We start from the raw sequence: 20,673 nt of genomic DNA, 5'->3' as shown, positions 1-20,673 counted from the left end.
TTGTTTGTTTTTTTAAAATAGATTTTAGAGAGAGAGGATGAGAAATACCCATGTGAGAGAGAAACATAGATTGGCTGCCTCCTGTATGCACCCTGACCGGGGATCGAACCTACAACCTGCGTATGTGCCTGACCAGCAATCGAATTTGTGACCGGGATGATGCCCAACCAATGGAGCCACAGCAGCCAGAGCTTGGACATTTGCCACTTCTGTTGCAGGGACTGGAGAACTGATCAACAGAATGGCACAAACTATGTCTTCAGCGAGAGTTTCATGAGTGGCACAAAACTCCTGGCTATGTCTTTAGATGAATCTAAAGCAAGGGAAGGCAAGGCTTGTCCTGAGATGTGAAGGGAGAAGAGCTGCAGTTAGGACACCTGGCCCAGTAGGCCTCTCAAGGGCATGCAGGGAAGAGGGGGATGCCATCACTATACTTGAACACAAGGCCAACTGCACCCAGGCTCCTGGACTAAAGGTCAGGGCCTGGGATGGAGCAGAAGCAGAAGTCTAGGGAAGTAGAAAGAAAGAAAAAGGCCATTTTCACACACCACACACACACACACACACACACATACACACACACACAAGACAGTATTAAGAAGGACTGGGACCATGGCAAGAGAAAGAGTGAGACAATGTTGTTCAGCCTTTTGTGTTGGCTGCCTGTCTATGTGCCTCTCTTCCTCCTTCCCAGATACCCTCAGCCCATTAGCAGGTCCTGTGCTCACATCCATTCAATAGTCAATATTCATAGAGCTCCTACCTTGCACCAGGCATTGAGTTAGAAACGAAGGATGCAAAGATGAGCTCTGGTAGGTCTCTGCTCTGGTGATACAAAGCCCCATCAAGAAATCTCGATCAAGTCCACTATGAATCATGTCTATTTCCTTATGAGCACCAGCAGCTGTGGGTGCTGCCCCTCATGACAAGAAAAGCCTTGTGATTCTAAAGAATACTTAGCATCCCCCACCCCTTAAAAAGGTATATACCAACACCCATAAACTGGAGCTGCATTGCCTTGAATGAAAGATTATCTCCAGTTAAAAAACAGGAGGAGGACATCCGTGAAGCTTATTAATAATCTATACCTCCATATGAAGGAGTTAATTATATCCTTCTCAAAGAGAAGGTTTTCACATCGTTTGCAGACCAGGGCCCTAAAAGTAGGAAATATATGCAGAGAGCAGCCAGGCCTAACACTTGTCCACATTTCTTCAAGTCCCACTTCCAAGAAATATGCTGCAATATATATTTTGTATATTCTCAAGTTTGGAAAATCATTCATGCTCTAAGCAATCTCACATGCTATGACACTTAGATCTTTTTTCTTCTCTTATTAGTATCTTAGAGGTGGCTTTTTCAGGACCCTTTTGACACTTGCCTTGCACGTCCCCATCAGATAACCAGTACTGGTCCTTCTTGTGTATGAAGGGTATTTCCTATATGCTGAGTACTAGGAAGCATTCAATGGACCCCAAAATCCCATATGCCCTTTGCTATTCACCCCCTCAGCATTACATCTCACCCAATCAGGAATTATTCATCATTTTGCATCAGAAAAGAGTTGAGATTTCCCAGGTGAGTTCTCCATTTCTCTCATCTGTGAGGTTAAGGCAGGTGGCCTGCCTCATTTTCATCAGATTGTCTACTGATGTGCAATCAAGGGGATGGGAACAGTAGGCAGGATTTGAAATAGAGAGGTCTCTCAAAAGAGCATAAAAGGCAAGGCGGTGTGTTCTTCATGAACACATCCATAAGCATCTGGGCCGCGAACATATACATAACCATCTACAATACATCCTGCTTCCATTTTCTTAATACAAATGGCTCTGTAATTGCCTAAGAAGTTCTGGCTTGTTTTGAAAGGTTATTTTTGAAAAGAGAAAATTTAGGAAATGTTTCATGTACAAAGACCCTCTTGCCACTATTCATCGAGAGCTCTGAGAACCTTACACGTTGTTTTCAACAGCCTCCATCCAGATGAGGCAGCCACACTGAAGACAGCCTTGATAAACACCAAGTAAAACCCAGCTCTGTCTTCACTTTCCGTCCTTGAGGGTCTCTCTCCTGTAACTGCAGCAGCTGCTCATCGGTGATGGGAAAGGTGTGGTACCAATGACCAGAACTAGGACAAGGGATCCGTTTTCAGAAAATATCCCTGAAATCCATGATTTGGATCTATAACGTGATCCAAATGACCTGCTCTACTACTTAAGACTGGCCTATCAGGAGATTTCAAATGCTATCTGAAGGCACATCCCTAAATGCCATATGCAAATCCCTGTCAAACCCTCTGGAGTCAAAAAATGATGGATTTTCAGTTCCAGAAAAGTATATCACACGGTAGTTGTATTAAAAAAGGAAAATAAGACACAAACCTGACTTTCTAGAAGCAAGGAATGGCAATATCATATCCAAGTATAAAAAAGTCATTTGAATAATAGGTTATGTGTTTTTTTCTTTTAAGTTAAGAAATCAGTTAAATGACATATGTTTGTTGAAAATGTATATTTTAAAGGAATTAAATACCCAAATGTAGGGTCAAATTGTGTTTTTTTTTTTTTTGAAAAGAGCGATTAGCCTATGCTGTATTGTATTTTGAAGATACTCCTCTGAACAGGGTAATCAGTAAAAAGACCATGAGGAAATATGTGAAATGATGGGTGATTAGGGCACCATTCTACCCATGAGCCAAAAATACTTCCAAACTCAGCCTACACACAGGCACAAATTAGGTGTACCTAACTGTGCCTGAGGGGAGACAAGGAACTGGGGCATCCTCTAAAGGTGTCAGTCACATTTGCCGCTTCCAGCACACATTCTGAGAGGCCTTCTTGCTGCACCATAACAGCATCCTAAGTAATAGAACAAACAAACTCTAGAATGCATTTTGAACAAAAAATATTTCAAAGAAGTATATAAACAGAGAGGGAGAGAAAGAAGGAAGAGAAGGGAGAAGTGGAGAAGGGAGAGGAAGAAATGGAGGAAAGGGAGGGGAAGGGAAGAAATGTACGATAAAATGAAAAGTGTAAGTGGCTAGAATATGCACAAGTCAGGTTGCCTTGGAAGCAGATGCTGCTCAGACCGGCACCAGATCCCTCACCTGGTGCGGAAGGTGAACCTGAGGCTGATGCGACAAAAATACAGAGAACCCTGAACGCTGCTAATGTGGCCCTAGGTCAGGTTGCTAATGTAGCTCCAAGCTCCAGGACACAGCTATCAATGAAAGCCCTTAATATTGCTTTAAATTAAATTTAATCAAGTATAAACTAAAAAAAAAAATCTTTAAAACACAAAGAAACAAAGCAGTATAAATGAGAATTGCCAGAAACAATAAACAATAGATAGGTGTACCCTCAACTATCAAATATTTAACATTCTCAGATACAGAATATTGTATATGAAATATTTCCTGTAATAAAATATAAAGAAAATGGAGACTTTTAAAATAACTAAAAAGATTTACAAATTAGCCTAAGAGGATTTTTAGAAAAAACAACATGAAATCACTGAGATTAAGAACTCAAAGGCTAGGTTAGGTCAGATTGACACAGTGGAAGATAGAATCATTCACCTGATAAGAAGTCTGAAAAAAGCTGATCAGAATGCAGCAGAGATAAAGTCAAAAACATTAATGTATATTTAAAAGCACAAAGCAGAGAATAAGAAAGTTGAACATAAGTCCAATGTAAGTCATAGAGATATTTGAGACAAGAGGAGAAACAGTATAAGGACATAGTGGCCCAAGTTTTTCTCGAGCTAATGAATAACACCAATCCAAAGATGCAAAAAACACATTACACAGTGAGCAGAACAAATAAAAAGGATTCCACATCGAGATACAAATTTTTATTTGTGAGCAGAACAAATAAAAAGGATTCCACATCGAGACATAGTGGCCCAAGTTTTTCTCGAGCTAATGAATAACACCAATCCAAAGATGCAAAAAACACATTACACAGTGAGCAGAACAAATAAAAAGGATTCCACATCGAGAGACGTGATACTATGACAATATTACAAGAGCAGCCACAGAAGAGACCAACAGTTAGACTGACAACAGTGACAAAGTGAAGTAATCCGAGGAAGACAGAAATTACCTAATGCTAGGAGAAACTATTAACTAGAACAATCAATGAAGCTGTTTTTAAAGAATGAATATTAAATAAATACACATTCTTATAAATAAAAATGGATAGAGTTTACTATCAATAGAACTTTACTAAAGAAATGTCTAAAGGATGTAATTCAGAAAAAAAGAAAATAAAACCAAAGGAATATCTGGTATGCAAGAAGTAGTGAGCAAAAATGTTGGTAAATATGTAGGTAACTGCGTATAGATATTTTAAAGTATTTCTGTAAAATAATAATAAAATTAATAAATATTAAAACTTGTGATAGCAAAAGGTCAGAACTAAATATTAGACAACAGTAGCATGTAATTGAAGAGAGGGTAAAAATATAATTATGATAAGATCCAGCAATTCTTCTGGATATTTATCCAAACAAAACAAAACCACTAACTCAAAAAGGTAGTTTCCCTCCCATGTCATTATAGCATTATTTACAAAAAAAAAAAAAAAAAAAAAAAGCAACCTAAGTGTCCATTGATAGACACATGAATAAAGAAAATGTGTGTATGTGTGCATATGTATGTATATACACATACATATACACACAATGGAATATAGTTCAGCCATAAAAAGAATAAAATCTCGCTATGGATGGACTCTGTGGACATTATTCTAAGTGAAATAAGTCAGACAGAGAAAGACAAATACCCTATGATCTCACTAACAGGTAGTATCTAAAAAACCAAGCAAACAAAAAACCAAACTCATAGATACAAAGAACAGATTGGTGGTTGCCAGAGGTGGGGGTAGATGCTGGGCAAAAAAGAGGTGAGAGAGTCAAAAGGTACAAACTTCCAGTTACAAAACAAGTCAGTCATGGAAATGTAAGGTACAGCCTTATAACTACAATTAATACTGCATTGTATATTTAAAAGTTGCTAAGAGGTTAAATCTTAAAAGTTTTCATCACAAGGAAAAATCTTGTAACGATATGTGGTGATGGATGGTAACAAGACTTTACTAGGGTGATCATTTCGCAATTTAGACAAATATTGAATCATTATGTTGTATACCTGAAACAAATATAGTGTTACATATCTCAATAAGAAAAAAAGAGAGAGAGGATGATTAGAATTAAAGTACTGGTGCTGTGTGGTTTAGAAAAGGGTTAAGATCCTGATTCACTTCACCCTCAGTGGGAGAAAACATCACATTGGCCTTAATCTGCTTGGGCTATACCATACCTCACCATTTTCCCTCCCACCCTAGACCTGCCCCTCTCCCGCTGTAATCCTGGCCAGAAGCAGGGTTTGGGGAGAGATTAGCAAATTTGATGTTTCCTGACAGAATGAGATTCCTACCTGGGCTCCGGATCCCCGGAGGCAGAGTGGCTGCTGGAAGGAGGAGGAGCTCTGAGCAAATCCAAGGCCTGGAGGAAGAGGAAATTCGGCCAAACTTTCAGTTGTGTCTAGAAAGTAATCTGCTTCTCCTAACTGGCAGGCCAGGCAAGGCTTGGTTTGCAGAGGGCTTTGTTGGGGCTGGGCCTTGTTTGACTTTAGCAAACAGGCTTAGCGCGTGGTGACTGGTGAAGCCACTGCATGGACTGGCAGGTGAGGGTGTGTTGAGTTCCTGGGCTTTGCCAATCGAGCGGTCTGGGATGGAGGAGAAATGGTGTGAAAGGTTTATGTTTGGCTGAGGAAGTCCAATTTCCTCCTGGAATTATTCTGTTAGAGGCAGTCTGACCTCATCAACCCACATCAACTTTCCTCTTAGGAAAACAAAAGTCACGGCCACGCCCTTCCTTCTTCAAAGGCTTCCTTTCAACCTGTGGCTGAGCCTAGGTCTTCTTGATTGTTGGGGTTGGCCACCTAGAAAATTACCCAAAGAAACTTCCAGTGAACCTTTCTTCATCACCTTTCACAACAATGGGGTTGGTATGGGGAGAAGGAGGTCGGAAGGGAGCTGGGGAAGGGCAGGACTGCAAATGGGATCCAAACTCCTTCAAACATAATCCAAAAGCAAACACTAGAAAGGTCTACTGGCAAAGGAGAAACTGCAGGACACATTTCAGCTCCAGTGACAAATTATTTACAAATGATCTATTATTTGGATAAAAGCCCCCTCTGATGAACTCCATTAGAAGAATTAGTCAGCAGTGGCAATAGTTGATAACCGCCCTGTTCTCACCACGTTAGAATCATTAGAAATGAATGGTTCTACTCTCAAGAGTTGCTAAGGACAAAAGGTGTTGCCTAGTTGAGAATAACGGACCACTCCACCATGCACACCTGTTCCCAGTATCACATGATCCCTCAGTTACATAATGTGTTTTATAACCTCTGCTTAAAGAACAGACTTATGCATGTAATACCAAACACACCACAGTTTTCCCAGAGGCATGCAACTACCTGAGTGTTGACATGAATTACCTGCTGCATGCACAGAAGAGACAATATCCAATGGGAAAATTGTCATTGATCATTACTAGGGAGTCTTCCCCAGCTCCAAAGAGAAATAGTAGTATCTATTGGTATCTCCTAAGAAGTGTTACATTCAAAATCCACATTATTGGAGGGGTAGCACAGTGAGGAATTAAAAGGAAGGAACATTCTTTAATATTTGTGACCAATGAAATTAACACTTCATAAAATCAGTGAGCAAATATTTATGAGGTTTCACCATGCTCCTTGGTTCTGGAAGAAAAGGTAAAACCACCTTTGAATTCCATGGGACAGAGTCCTGAGAAACATGAAACAAACAAGCCAGGGGAATCCTGCCAGCTAGTACTAGGAGTGTTTCCTAAATATGTGCCACTAAATCATCCAAACCTCATGAATTATTAGGGCAAGTATTCACAAAGGTTTTTTTTAGAACCAAAAGATATTTTTAAAATTCCTTCCCTTCTTCCCTCCATCCTTCCATCTCCCTCAATCAGTTCACAGAGGCCGAGATTAGCAGTCTGTATTCTTAACTCCACACAGCAATTGTCCATCTTGAACTATACATATGCAGACATGCAGACCTTTCTTTAAGGAAAATGTTCCCTCACATTCCCCAGTGTTACCTTTATTGTTTTTAATGTTCCTTAGAAAACACCACTTCAAACCAAATACAACATCCTTAGAAGTATTGCCCTTGATCTACACAAACCAAAGTACATGTACAGATAAATGCAACCCAAACTATACATCAAATAGCATTCAAACTAATAACATAAATATTACAAGATAGATGATGTTCTGCTGAAACTACGCTGTTGCCCAAATGAGGATATAGGTGGTGCTGGTCACTGGGTCCTTTTAGGTCGGCATGGACTTCCATGGTCTCTGTAATGACTGGATTCTCCCACCAGTTCCCCTGCTGAAACTACTGTGACACCTGTCTTCATCAGCTTGCCCTGGAGCATTTGGCCTTTAAATATTGTTTAGGCACCAAATTGATTCTTCCCTGATTTTTCTTAAGCACCCTCTACATTTAAATTGGATTACTTGACACTAACCTAAGCACAAACCAGAATTCAGGTGCAGACATTGAAATCATGTCGAAGTGCTCAGTTGCAAGGAAAGTCATCCAAAGATTCAGTATATGAGCACATTAAATTTTCATTGTAATCTGAATGAAAGAACATTTTAACATTCGTAGACAAGATTCACAATCCCACAATGTCCTCAAACGCTTAGAGGCCCTTAGGTTTTAGTGTGAGAAACTGCCCTGTGGAATATTGTCAGTGACCAGATTCTTAATAGACAATCTGCCCTTGGAGTGCCCTTGAAACTAGAAAAATACTTGTATTTTTATTAAAATTTTGAGGGGTGAGTTTAGGAGCTGGAGGAGATGTGGAACAGCTCCTGTGAGGAATGAAATCAAAGCTGACATAGAGCTATAAAGACTGCCAAGAAGTAAACACAGAGCCCGGCAGACCTGGGACATATCAGGGCAGAGCACTCTCGCTGAGTCCCCTGCTCTCTCACTGTGACCTGGTTTTCATCATAAAGGATGTGCAATATGGAAGGCCTTTCTCAGAGACTACAGTCCAGACTGGTATTCTTAACTCCACACAGCAATTGTCCATCTTGAATTATACGTATGCAGACATGCAGACCTTTCTTTAAGGAAAATGTTCCCTCACATTCCCCAGTGTTACCTTTATTGTTTTTAATGTTCCTTAGAAAACACCACTTCAAACCAAATACAACATCCTTAGAAGTATTGCCCTTGATCTACACAAACCAAAGTACATGTACAGATAAATGCAACCCAAACTATACATCAAATAGCATTCAAACTAATAACATTAGTTTGTGATTCTACAAAATACTACTACTCTGTTGAAACAGGCTTCCTATCATCATGGTGCCAGTCTCTCTGTCATTTGCATCTCCATCCCCACCAACCCAAGGTCAGCTGTCTGTCCTGCTCTGTGCCCCAGGAGGGTGACCCCACAGACCATGTCACCCAGGTTGGAGGGACAGCTGACTTCTGGTTGGCTCTGACCAATAGAGCATGGGCAGGAGACTGAAGGGAGGCAGGAGGTGTTTCATCCCACTCACCACATGGTTCAGCTCAGCATCCCTGGTGGAGTTGGACCCCTCAGAACCAGGCCCAGACCCAGCAGGCACTGCTCCCTCCACTACAGCTAGAAGATAATCATATAAATGACAAAAGTGGCATTGACCCTGCAAGTCCATTAGTGAATTTTTTAGCTTAAAGAAATAACACCGCCCTGGCCCATTTGCTCAATGGGTAGAGTGTTGGCCTACAGATCTAAAAGTCTCAGGTTTGATTCCCAGTCAAGGGCACATACCTAGGTTGAAGGTTCAATCCCCACCCCAGTTGGGGTATGTGCAAGAGGCAACCAATTGATGTGTCTCTTGTCTCACATCTCTCTCTCTCTCTCTCTCTCTCTCTCTCTCTCTCTCTCTCCCCTCCCCACATTTCTCTTTCCTTCCTCTCCCTCCCTTCCACTCTCTCTAAAAATTACTGGAAAAACATATTCTCAGTGAGAATTTTTTAAAAAACCTTAAGAAATAAAAGAGCTGTATTTATGAAGTGTATTACATTATCAGCTATAGCAGAGGAAATTTTAGAAATAATCTTGATGTCCAGTAGTAAGGCAATAATTAAATCAGGACACATCAACTTGATGGACTTTGATGCTACCATGAAATATTAGAAAGATTTTATAGCAGCAAAAACACATTTTATTATAATAATAATAATGGTAAATGAAATGGATATTTTAATAGATATTTGAACATATATTAAAATTTTAATTATGTAAAAGTAAAAATGCATGCACCTAAAACATCAGATAAACTTTTACAAAACTAAATCCCATGTTAAGGACTCAAACTTCTAAGTACATGTTTCTTTTCTAAAGTATTTCTAAAAATAAAACAAAGAGCATAATATCCAGAGACCACATGGCTACAGCTAGTGATGGGAGAGGTGCACTCTGGGAGATTAGGGCTCCTCCAGACTTTGCTGTACCCTCCAATCAATAAGCTGCCCTCATCAGGACATTTAGCTTCGATCTACATTGCTTTCTTCTGTAATAGCATGGGTACCGTCCCTCTCACAAGAATGTGAAGTTAATGAAACCAAAGAGGATTGCGAAATATTTTGTTGCTTTCATATATTTGCCTCTTTGTAAATACTGACAGTATATGCTGACTCTGGCATTTTCTTAGATACATTTTTCTGGCGTAGTGCTTGTGAGTTCTCTTTCATAGACTGAGCACTTTCATTAGAAAGTGGTAAGATGAACATTGTCATTTGGGGCTTTCATTGGAGGTTTTAAAATATGTTTCATGCTCCTCCTTAAGAGATCATATCTAGCAGAGTGATAACAGATTGATGGCCGTGACCTTCCTCACATTCTAACTCCTTTTAAAATGAAATCAAGGCTCTTGCTGCTGGTGTCTGTGGGCCAGGTGCCAAGCCACTGTAATGAGGGACACATGTCACCTCAAGACCATCATCTGAGTTCGCCGGTAATGCGCTAATGCCACCAACAATCATGTCAAAAGAGGGGAAATCCCAGAGAAAAATGCTTCCCCACCCCCAAGGCTTATTTTCTGTAAACTGTAGTTTTCAGAAAGACAATGTCTTCCCATCGAAGACAAATCTGACACCATATCGATATTACAACAAAATGCTTTCACAGGCTTTTGTGCTTTCACTTTAAACTGATGATTTGATAGCTCCCTAAATTATAGATTTTAGCAGAGTTTCCTAATCTCAAACATGTATTGGTCTAGAATGTATATTAACTTGAAATATTGTCGTCCCTATGTCATAGCCGAGTGGATGATCATTTTCTTTAATTACACATTAATCCCAATGTATTACCTGGATAGGCACTTTATGTTTTAGCAGGGGAAGGATTAATGGGCAGGTATTCGGCTATAATATGACTGAAGAAGAAATACAGGGATTATACATGATTCATTTAATTAGTTCTCTGAGCTGAATGATATTAATCACACTGCCACCTTACATGTATAAAGCACTTTTCATTTGCAAAGTGCTTTTGTACCTGGGAATACAATTTCCTGGGTCTTTTATTTTTGAAAGATCCTTCCAGATAACACACAGCTCTACAGTTCTTCAACTTTCTGACGCCGAAACATTTTATATGCATATGTTGTCTATCAGCTGGATATGGTCAGAGGTAGCAGAATGACCACGACCTTTGAAGGCTCAACCGCTTACTGCAAGACCTTGGACAAATTACTATAAGCTTCAGTTTTGTTCTATTTAAAATGAGGATAGTATTATTTTCCATCAATGGCTACAGAAGTACTAAATCAAATGTAACTTATGAAAAAGGTCAGTTATACATCTGGCACACAGAAAGAGCGCAATAAGTAAAAAGTACCATTATTGGCAGCTATTTTATTCTGTCTTAAACATTTTCCTTGCCCCACATTATTTATATTATTCAAAATATTTGGATTCAGAGAGGTATAGAGGAAGTATAAAATCAAGAATAACAGTGTTAGCCTCAGAAAGTGTACCAGAGGCCCAGTATCAAGCAAACAGTCTGTAAAAATTCACCCATCTTTTTCCTACTTGAGTAGCGTGTAAGGGTTGTAATGCTTTGGATAAACCCCAGTACCCATCAGTTAACATCCTTGCATTCTAAGTTTTTAAAGTATCTCAAACAATTAATATTCTTTGGTTACTGTGGTCCCTCCACAATGATCCCTAATGGTTTCCTCTCCTCGTTGCCAAAACCTTGGTATTGCCCTCCTCATCCCCAACACACACATTGAAGCAGAGCTGGTCTATGATGCAAGCAATAGAGTTAGACGGAAATAATGATGTGTGACTTCTGAGGCCAAGTTATAAAAGACATGGTAATTTCTGCCTTGGTCTCTCAGATCACTTGTTCTGGGGAAAGTCAAGCCCCATGTCATAGGGATATCCAAGCAGTCCCATTCAGAGGTCTAAGTGAAGAGGAACCAACTTGCCACCACATGAGTCACCATAGACATAAATTTTCCAGCCCCAGATGAGCCTTCAGATAAGTGCAGCCCTGGCCATATCTGACTACAACTCATGAGAAACCCTGATCCTCCTAGCCTCAGCAAGACACATCTCAATTCCTGACCCACAGAAATCATGAGAGATAATAAATAATGTTGGGTGCTTTAAGCAACTAAATTTGGGAGTGCTTTGTTACATAGTGATAGACTATTATTACAGTGACCAGGGTAATCTGGCAAGAATGTGGACTAGAATGTCATGACCCCTCACCATATAGCTACATAACCCAAAGGACATATCTAAACAATGACAGATGGCCAACATAGCCCTGCTATGCAGAAGAAAGTGGTTTTAATATAGGACCACTTTCATATTTTAAGCATTATCACATCGCACATTAACTGAGTTCCCAAACCCCCACTAATTCTAGAAGCCTTTAAAACTGACATATTTGATATATAAAAATGTAAAATGTCTATATGGAAAAACTATAAAGTAAAAAATCTAATGGCAAATGAGAAAAAATTAGAATAGACAATGTAGAATAGACAGAGTGTTAATGCTCTATATAAAAGAAAACGTATAAATTAAAATCACTCGTTGTAAAACAGAAAGCGGGTATGACTGAGAGATTCAAATAAAAGAGGTGCAAATGAAGACTGATCTCTGGGGCACTCTAGTATTTTACCTGTCCGGAAGAAGAGGTTTCAGCAAAGGAAACAGAGGAATGGCCATTCCAGCAGAAGAAAAACTAAAAGATTCTGATGTCTGGGAAGCCAAGGATCAAAAAGTTTTTCAAGAAATAAGGAGTAATAAGATGTGTCAAACCCTGCTTGCAGGATCAACTAAGATGAGAATTGCAGGTTGACTACTAGATTTTGCAACATGGAATGACTGGTAACAGCCATATCATCTTATTTATCTTCTTATTGTCAACAAATGTTTATTGAGTGCCCATTATATGCTAGGTACAGTACTTCTTGAACTTAGCTCCTTTTATGTAGCCAGTATGTTATGACTGCCAAAATAGTTGTTCTTTCAGGTTACACTCAAAAGGGTGTTAGAGATTCTTGGGAGTAGAGAAATGGGAGAAAAGTAAAAATAATCAGATTTTAATCCATTAGATGTCAAAAAAAAAAAAAATGGCATACCAGTAAATAATTGGTAAATATTAGGAGGGATCTGGGAGACTTCTGACTATGAATTGCAATAAAAGTTTTATGACATCTTTGTACCTAGAGCAGTCTGGATAGGCTAGGTAATGCTGCCGCAATAAACAACCCCTCAATCTCAGTGATCTGACACAATCTATGTCTATTTCTTGCTGACTAAGCCCATGATGGGCACCTCTCCCAGACAGCTATCTTCCATGTGTTGTCTCAGCATTCCAGATAACTCTAAATGTAGAAACACACCATCACCACAGCAAGAGATGCGAGCTCTAAAGGGTCTCACGCCAGCAATTAAAGAATCTGGCCAGAAGTGACTCATGTTCAACCACAATCCTTTTGGCAGAAAGAGTCACATGACCTGCCCAACTGGAAGGGAAGCCAGGAAATCTTCCCATGAAGATGCACACTCTACCACAATCAGGTTGTATTTTTCGAAAGATTTGACATCTAATCATCCATTTGCCCATAAAACGTCCCATTAAGGTAAGTAGAGAAGTTATTAGAATCTTCACTTACAGATGTAAAAATGGAGATAAAAAAAAGTTTAACTAACTTATCTAATTAGTGGTAATATCTAATTTAAATTGTTGGTTGTAAGAATTGCCTCCCAATTCTATGAATTTCCCACTCCCCCAACACACACACACACACACACACACACACACACACACACACACGTCCATACTGCCATTAACTTGGGGAAAATTCATTAGGACTACTGATATTTGTAGTAATTACAAATTACTGGTATATATAAAATATGCCACAGAGTAGAATATTGCATGATTCCCTAAGTATTTTGTACAAAAGAAGGCCCTTTGCAATAGCTGGGATCAATCCTTTCAGACGTATTTCTGGCAGTGACTGGCTGATGCCTAAAATGAAAGCTAAAATGGAAGGCTTGGGTTTTCCTCATAACACTTGAGTTTCCTTTCTCTGCATCTGTCACTAAAGATTAGCCCACAGAAGAGCATGTGTGAACCCTCTTCATGTTAAAGATGAACTTTGAGTTTCAACATTCCCTACAGTTCTAATTTACAGACCGCTGACAGCCAGCTTTAACAAAGGCCAGCCTTAAGATACAATTTCCTTCTCTCAGCTATGTGGGGTCTTGATATGGTTTTAGGACAGCAGGGAAGAGCTGTATTGGGGGTTTTCTTTATCAGCAGTTACTTAATTTAGTAGCACAAAATGCTAACATTGTTTTTCAAAAAGAAATATATATCCAAATCTTGCATTCCTAGATCAAAATGAAATATCACTTGGCACTGAGATAAAAGCATGACTTACAATGGTAAGACTTTTCTCCAAAGATTGTGTATTCAGAAAGAGTTGAAAGAGCTATTAGCTATAAGCTCTTATTTTTTTTCTTTCGGCCCTTAAATTCCAAACGGTAATCCTTAATTTAAGAGTTGGTTTGTGAGTAAAGTACCAAATAAAAGCCTCAAATGGTATCAGGTCAACAACCCCTTAAAGCTCTTCCAACTGTCCCATCCATAGTTTTACTTCCCTTTACTGGGCTTTGCAAGGGAAAGGGAAAGGGGTGAAATTTCCAATGTCGAGATAAATGACACATACCCAAATCCGATAGCAGCCAACCAACTACTATTCCATCTTGGAAACAGACAAGGATTTTTTCAGTGCAAGACTATACCTTCTCAATACCTTCTGTAGCAAAGAAACCTTACCTGGTGAAGATAATTCAGTTTCCTGGACAAGTAACCAGGCAGTTTACTTCAGGGAGCCAGCTATGCTCACTCTTTGTCCTGGTCAGAAAAAGCCCCACCTGGAAAGTGTGGAAAAGACTCTCAGATGTGTGTTATAATGGAAGAGCATGAGAAGACATTAATTTTATCCCCACATCAATCAATTACTGGCTAGTCTCAAATCTATTAAAAAATAGAGAACATGATAGATTCAAATGGAATGATCCAAATAAAAGCACTCTATATTTTAATAGAGCCTTATGGTTTGCAACATATTTTACTTAATATTGCTCCCCCTGGTCTATATTAAGAACCCATACTTATACTGCCCAACCAGCAAAGACAGAAAATTTTACTGTGGAATCTATCTTCCCTCCTGAATGTTGTTTATTTTTCTCAACTTCATCACAGAACTTAAATCTGGTAGTTGACCTTTTAATGTCATTGGCCCATTAAACTAAACCATATTCTCCATCTTACCTAATAATAGACAAACATGTAAACTGACCATACCTCAGCTATGCCCACAGCCAATCATAATGAGTATGCAAATTAGAAGGCCAAAGATGGTAGCTGCCCAGCTGCGCTAGGCGCAGAGTGGCCAGGCAGAGTAGGACATCTGCTATGAGAGGGAGGGCAGAGGGTGAAGGGATCTACAGGAGCGAAGTGCCACAGTGAAGACAAGATTGCAGACTCTGGAGTCTGCAGCGAAGAAGGCAGACTCAGGCTGGAGTGAAGGCCTGGGTCCCAGGTGCTGGAAGCCAAGGGAAGGAAGGCCTATTGCATGAATCTCTTCGTGCAACGGGCCTCTAGTCCTGATATATTGATACAAAGCAAAAACTATCCAAGAGTGTTTCTGGATCCTGTGATAACTTTTAAGAGTTCTATTGTATATCCCTTAAGTAGGGGATTACATAATATATCCTCCAAATTGGGACACTTCTGGAAGGGAAAGAGGGGACTCTTTAAGTACTGACACCAGGAAAACAGTTACAAGAATCACAAGTAGACTTCAAGTTAGGCAGGAGATTCAAGCCTTGAAGGCTATGTATAAATGAAATCACCTTTTCATTAGCCTTTTTTGCTGATGCATTACATTTTCTCCAGCTGATTTTTCAGATGGCAGGTACCAACTGAGCTTTCTCCTATACCCCCTCTGTCCAACCCTCACCCCTCTGTCCTTCTCCATCTATACTTACTCCCTAGGTGACCTCATCCAGGCCTGTGCTTTAAATGCCTGCTATATGTTGATGACTCTTAGCCCAGACTACAGTCCAGATTTCTCCCATGTACTCCAATAAAATAGTCAGTGACCCGGGCAGAAAAACACAAATCACCTGATGTTTCCACTTAAAGGAACTCTTTATTTGTTGGCTCATTGGTTTTAAAAACACAGAATGGAATATACCAAATGGAAAATGACCTAGAACCAAACACAGCTAACTTTTAAGCAACTATTATTCCAGTCTGTTTTCAGTGTTTCTGACTTTTGATTATAATAGTAATGTATAAATAGGTATGAATATTTCCTCCCTTCAAAACACTGAAAAATTATAAGGAATGCAAATAATGACCCAAGAACCTATTAATTTCCAGGGACTTAATGTATTATTGGAGATTCCAAAGTTAGTTCCATTTTTACCATATAAAATTAATTTTAATAGCTTATTTATTTTCTTTTTTGTCTTTTCTCTACATAGTTTTTGTTTGTTGAATGTAATCATGCTATGTATACCACAATCTATGTTTATATGCATTTTCACTTATTAATATAAACATTGTAAGGATTGTTTCTTAATAAGAGCAATGCAAGTTTGATGGGGGAAAATCTTCCTCAGTCTCCTTTATATCAAGTCCACTCCATCTCTCTTTCAGAGGTAGCCACAGGGAATCCTTTCTTGTGTCTCCTTTAAGACATCTAAGATCTCAGGCATGTGCATTTGATTACACTCTATTCCTGTATCTCCTTTAAACACGATTCCAAGGACTATCTATGCTCTCTGTCATCACTACCTCGCCTATATTCTCTCTTGAGATCACCCCAATCACACTTTCATTTCTACCACTTCAGTAAGACTGTACTAGTCAAAGTCACCATGTCCTCCACATTGCCTACTTCCAAAGTTAATTAATTCTAAGACCTCATTTTCCTCGACTTGAAAAGCAACTGACATTGGATATTGCATCTTCTTTCTTGAAACACTTTATTCTCTTGGTTCTTAGGAGGCCACTCCCTGCATTTCATCCTGCTTATTTAGCCATCCTTGTTGGTCTCCTTTGATGGCTCTTCCCCATTTTCCTGACCTCTGACTGTTGGGCAATCCCAACCCTCACCCCTCTTTCCTTCTCCATCTACACTTACTCCCTTAGGTGGCCTCTCCAGGCCTGTGCTTTAAATGCCTGCTGTATGTTGATGATTCTTAACTCAGACTACAGTCCAGACTTCTCTCAGGTACTCCAGACCTGTATGTCCACCTTATAGAGACTCTAACTTAATAAGTAAAAACTGAGCTTTTGCATCTTTTCTCCCAGTTTTCTCCATCCCAATAAAAAGCAACTTTATTTTTCTTATTGTGGGATGGAAGAAAGAGTGGGGGCTGCAGAAACTAACAACAACAAACCTTGTTAATTTCATTCTCCCTCCCTTAACCCCTCCTTCTCATCATCATAAAAGAAAAAATTGATAAATTGGGTTTCGTCAAAATGAAAATTTTATTTTCTTGAAAGACTAAAGAAGTAGAAAAGATAAGCCACAGACTAGAAGAAAGTATTTGCAAAGCATGTATCTGATAAAGGACTTGCATCCAGAATATAAGAATGGCAAAAAATAACGAGAAAATAGTCTAACTTTGTGAATGAGTAGATTCCACATCAAAGATCATATATGAATGGCAAATAGCATATCAGCAGTATTCCACATCAGTACTCAGAAAATGCTAATAACCACAATGAGATTAAATGGCTTACATATCACATGTTGAGGAGGATGTGGAGAAACTGAAGCTCATGCTCTGCTAGTGGGTACTTAAAATGGAATAACTTTTTCGGAAAACAGTGTGATGGTTTATCAGTTAAACATACAGCTACCTTATGACCCAGCCATTGCACATTTAGGTGATTATCCAAGAGAAAAGAAAAAAGACATCCATAAAGGCACTCGTATAGAAATGTTCACAGTAACTTTATTTGTAAAAGCCCAGAGTTATTAGCAACCCAAATAGCCATCAAGAGGTGAATAGGATACAGAGCTGAAGCATAACCATAACAATGGAATGTTATTCAGCATTAAAATGGAATAAATTAATGACATATACAACCTATATGAATCTCCCAATAATTATGCTGAGTAAAAGAAGCCAGATGAAAATGGGTTCATACAGTACTCTTAACATAAACCTCTAGAAAATGCAAAGTGATCTCTAGTGACAGAGGCATGTCCTTGCCGGGGGAAGAGGATGGCACAGAGTGGTGGGAGGTGGGGAGCACCAAGGCGCACAAGGGAGCACTTTGGAGTGAGGAGTGTGCTCATTATCTTCATTATGGTGATTGTTTCACAGATATATACATGTCAAACATAACAAATTGCATGCGGTTTGTTGTAGGTCAATTATATCTCAAAAAAGCCATTTAAAAAAGGATGAGATTGCCCATTTGAGGTTGCCCTCTTGCCAACTTAAATTTTGGCCTCATTGCAAAAATTCTCTTGCAGAGCATTTAGGAACAGACTGACATTGTTAAGCTTAATGCTCTGTGAAATCGTCTAAACTAATTGTTTCAAAGGCCTGTGGCAGCAGTTTTCTGAGATTATATCAGAGGGCACTTTTTGTCTTTGTGTAAACATAAACTAATGCTGCCACTGGATCCCAAAGAATGCCTCTACTGCAGTAAGCTCAACCTTGTGCATACCGACAGTGTGAATGTGTTATGTCACCTGAAAATGTCTGAGAACAGTGTCCTGAGTTCCCTGTGTCCTGTGTTACTTTACATGGTGGTTTCTGCACGGATTTCTACAAGAGAGATAGCAAATCTGAATCACTGGTGGATTGTGTGTGTATGTGTGTGTGGGGGGGGGGGAGCAGGAGGATAGAGTAAGGAGGTATTCGTGTATTAAAGAAACTGAGAGAGAATGAAGGAGACAGACACACACAGAGGAACATATGAAGGTAGACCTTGAGTCAAGTATCAATAGATGTGTTGTCCTTCTGGAACTTTCTGGCTTTAATCCAGCCAGTTGCTGGATTAAAACAGAAAAGAAAAAAAAGAAAAAAAAGTGGTTCAATTGCTTGAATTCTAAATAGCTCTAGTCTCTCCTACATCTTCTTGCCCCACCTTCAGGAATTCAGGGAGTCGACAATATCTCCGCCTTCATCTCTGGAACAAGTACACACAAACACAGGGACACACGTGCACACATGCACATTGGAACCCAAATTCCTCCAACAGTGCAAATGTTCCTTTTTATTCTCTTCTTAGCAGAAGTTATCAAAAACCTGCATTTCTGGGAAGGCCTCTCTTGCTCAAACAATTCCACAATTCCATCTTATATTTGGTTCTTTTATACTAAATCAGTATTTCCTTAATGCAGTCCAAGCCAGTGACAACTTGGATTTGACTGAAAGAGGGAAGAAATCAACTCATCTCTTTTATACAGTTATATTTTAAATGTTACTTCTCTGCTTTGAATAGAAAATCAGTTTCCGTGGGCAAAGGCAGAAGATAATCTCAAACATAAATACAATGAGCACTAAAAATGTCAGGAAATGCCTGCAATCATTCCCTGCAGAAACCTCGGGGTCTCAGTCAGTTCTCTCTTTGGGATGATGTGGCTGACAAAGGCAACTCTAGCACTTGCTGTTATCTCTTTTTAACAAAACTGATATTTGCTTCTCTTTTAAATTTTTATTGATTGATTTTTGAGAGACAGAGAGAGAGAGAGAGAGAGAGAGAGAGAGAGAGAGACAGACATTGATTTTGTTGTTCCATTTATTTATGCATTCATTGGTTGATTTTTGTATGTGCCCTGACTAGGTATCAAACTCACAACCTTGGTGTATGGGGATGATGCTCTAACAAACTGAGCTACCTGGCCAGGGTTGATACTTTCTTCTTGATGAACAAGTAGGACTGAAAGAGTTGAAAGGGAACCATTTCATGCCTGTGTTGTGTGTGTCCCTGAACTCACCTTGTGCCAGGCAGTCCTGGCAGCTCTGAGATCTCCAAGAGCCCGTCCCCTGAGCCAAGAGGCCAAGGTGGACTCAGAGTTCACACACAAGTGTGGCCTACTCTGAGGACCTGGGGGAAGCATGAGAGCCTCTATTAGCCCATATGGCAGCTTTGGGGAAATTAGGCAAAGGCCCCCACTCTGGCAGATGGGCGCTACGTATGTGCAGGGCTTGATGAGGGGATGGTGTCTGTATGAGCATTTGAAGAGGCATCCCTCTGTCCAGGCCAACATACCAGTAGCCTTCTGCCAGACAGACAACAGGTTGGATTTTGGCCTCACTCAACCCCCTGGCTTGGTGCCCTTGTGCGGTGAACAATAAGCACAACTGTATTAGAGGGTTTGCCAAGGATTACCTGAGCCTCGGCATGTCCACTAGTTAGTACCAAATTCATTATCCAGTGGCTGACCTTCTAAGGCTATCTGTGCCACCACCAACCAAACCCCTACCCCACCCCCACCCCCAATTCCCAGCTCTTTTTTTTTAATTTAATTTTATTGATTTTTTTTACAGAGAGGAAGAGAGAGGAATAGAGAGTTAGAAACATCGATGAGAGAGAATCATCGATCAGCTGCTTATTGCATACCCCCTACTGGAGATGTGCCAACAACCAAGGTACACGCCCTTTACCAGAATTGAACCTGGGACCCCTCAGTCCGCAGGCCAACGCTCTATCCACTGAGCCAAACCGGTTTTGGCTCCCAGCTCCTTTTAATGTCTAGCCTTTGGGCAGTGCAGTGGCCTGGGAGTACCTCCATTGGGGAAACATGTTGGAACAAACAGAAGCACTAACAGTTCCCTGGAGAGGTCCCAATCGCCTCTGGTTTTATCATCACCTCAGCCCTGTCCCCACCGCTGCTACACTTGGCTCTGGCCGAGAAGCGCCCTGCTGAGGTGGCTGGTCTGCGGTCAGTCCTGTTGGTACTGGAGAGCTGAGCAATTAGCCGGGTTTGGAGGCATGCCCCTTTTGCCAAAGGCACGCACTAATGAGCATCGAGTCCAGGTAACT

The 20,673-nt window shown here is 40.0% G+C and overlaps 1 protein-coding gene across 6 annotated transcripts in view; it reads right to left on the bottom strand.

Annotated features, from left to right (window-relative positions):
• Window positions 1–20,673, bottom strand: part of LYPD6B (LY6/PLAUR domain containing 6B) — a 166,075-nt gene that overhangs the window by 88,669 nt on the left and 56,733 nt on the right. For 3 of the 6 annotated variants that reach the window (XM_084893058.1, XM_084893057.1, XM_084893061.1), the window contains exon 2: window positions 14,425–14,522. The exons of 2 other annotated variants lie outside the window; for them this stretch is intronic. The gene's annotated coding sequence lies outside the window, so the exon portion shown is untranslated. Of the gene's footprint in view, window positions 1–5,434; window positions 5,503–14,424; window positions 14,523–20,673 lie in introns of all 6 variants that reach the window. One more of the 6 variants, XM_084893056.1, reaches the window with a different exon arrangement.

Source organism: Pipistrellus hanaki (assembly GCF_964339955.1).
Source record: "Pipistrellus hanaki genome assembly, chromosome: 8".
Classification (NCBI taxonomy): Eukaryota; Metazoa; Chordata; class Mammalia; order Chiroptera; family Vespertilionidae; genus Pipistrellus; species Pipistrellus hanaki.
Note: the sequence above shows the minus strand (reverse complement) of the source record. Positions and strands in the feature narration are given on the sequence as shown.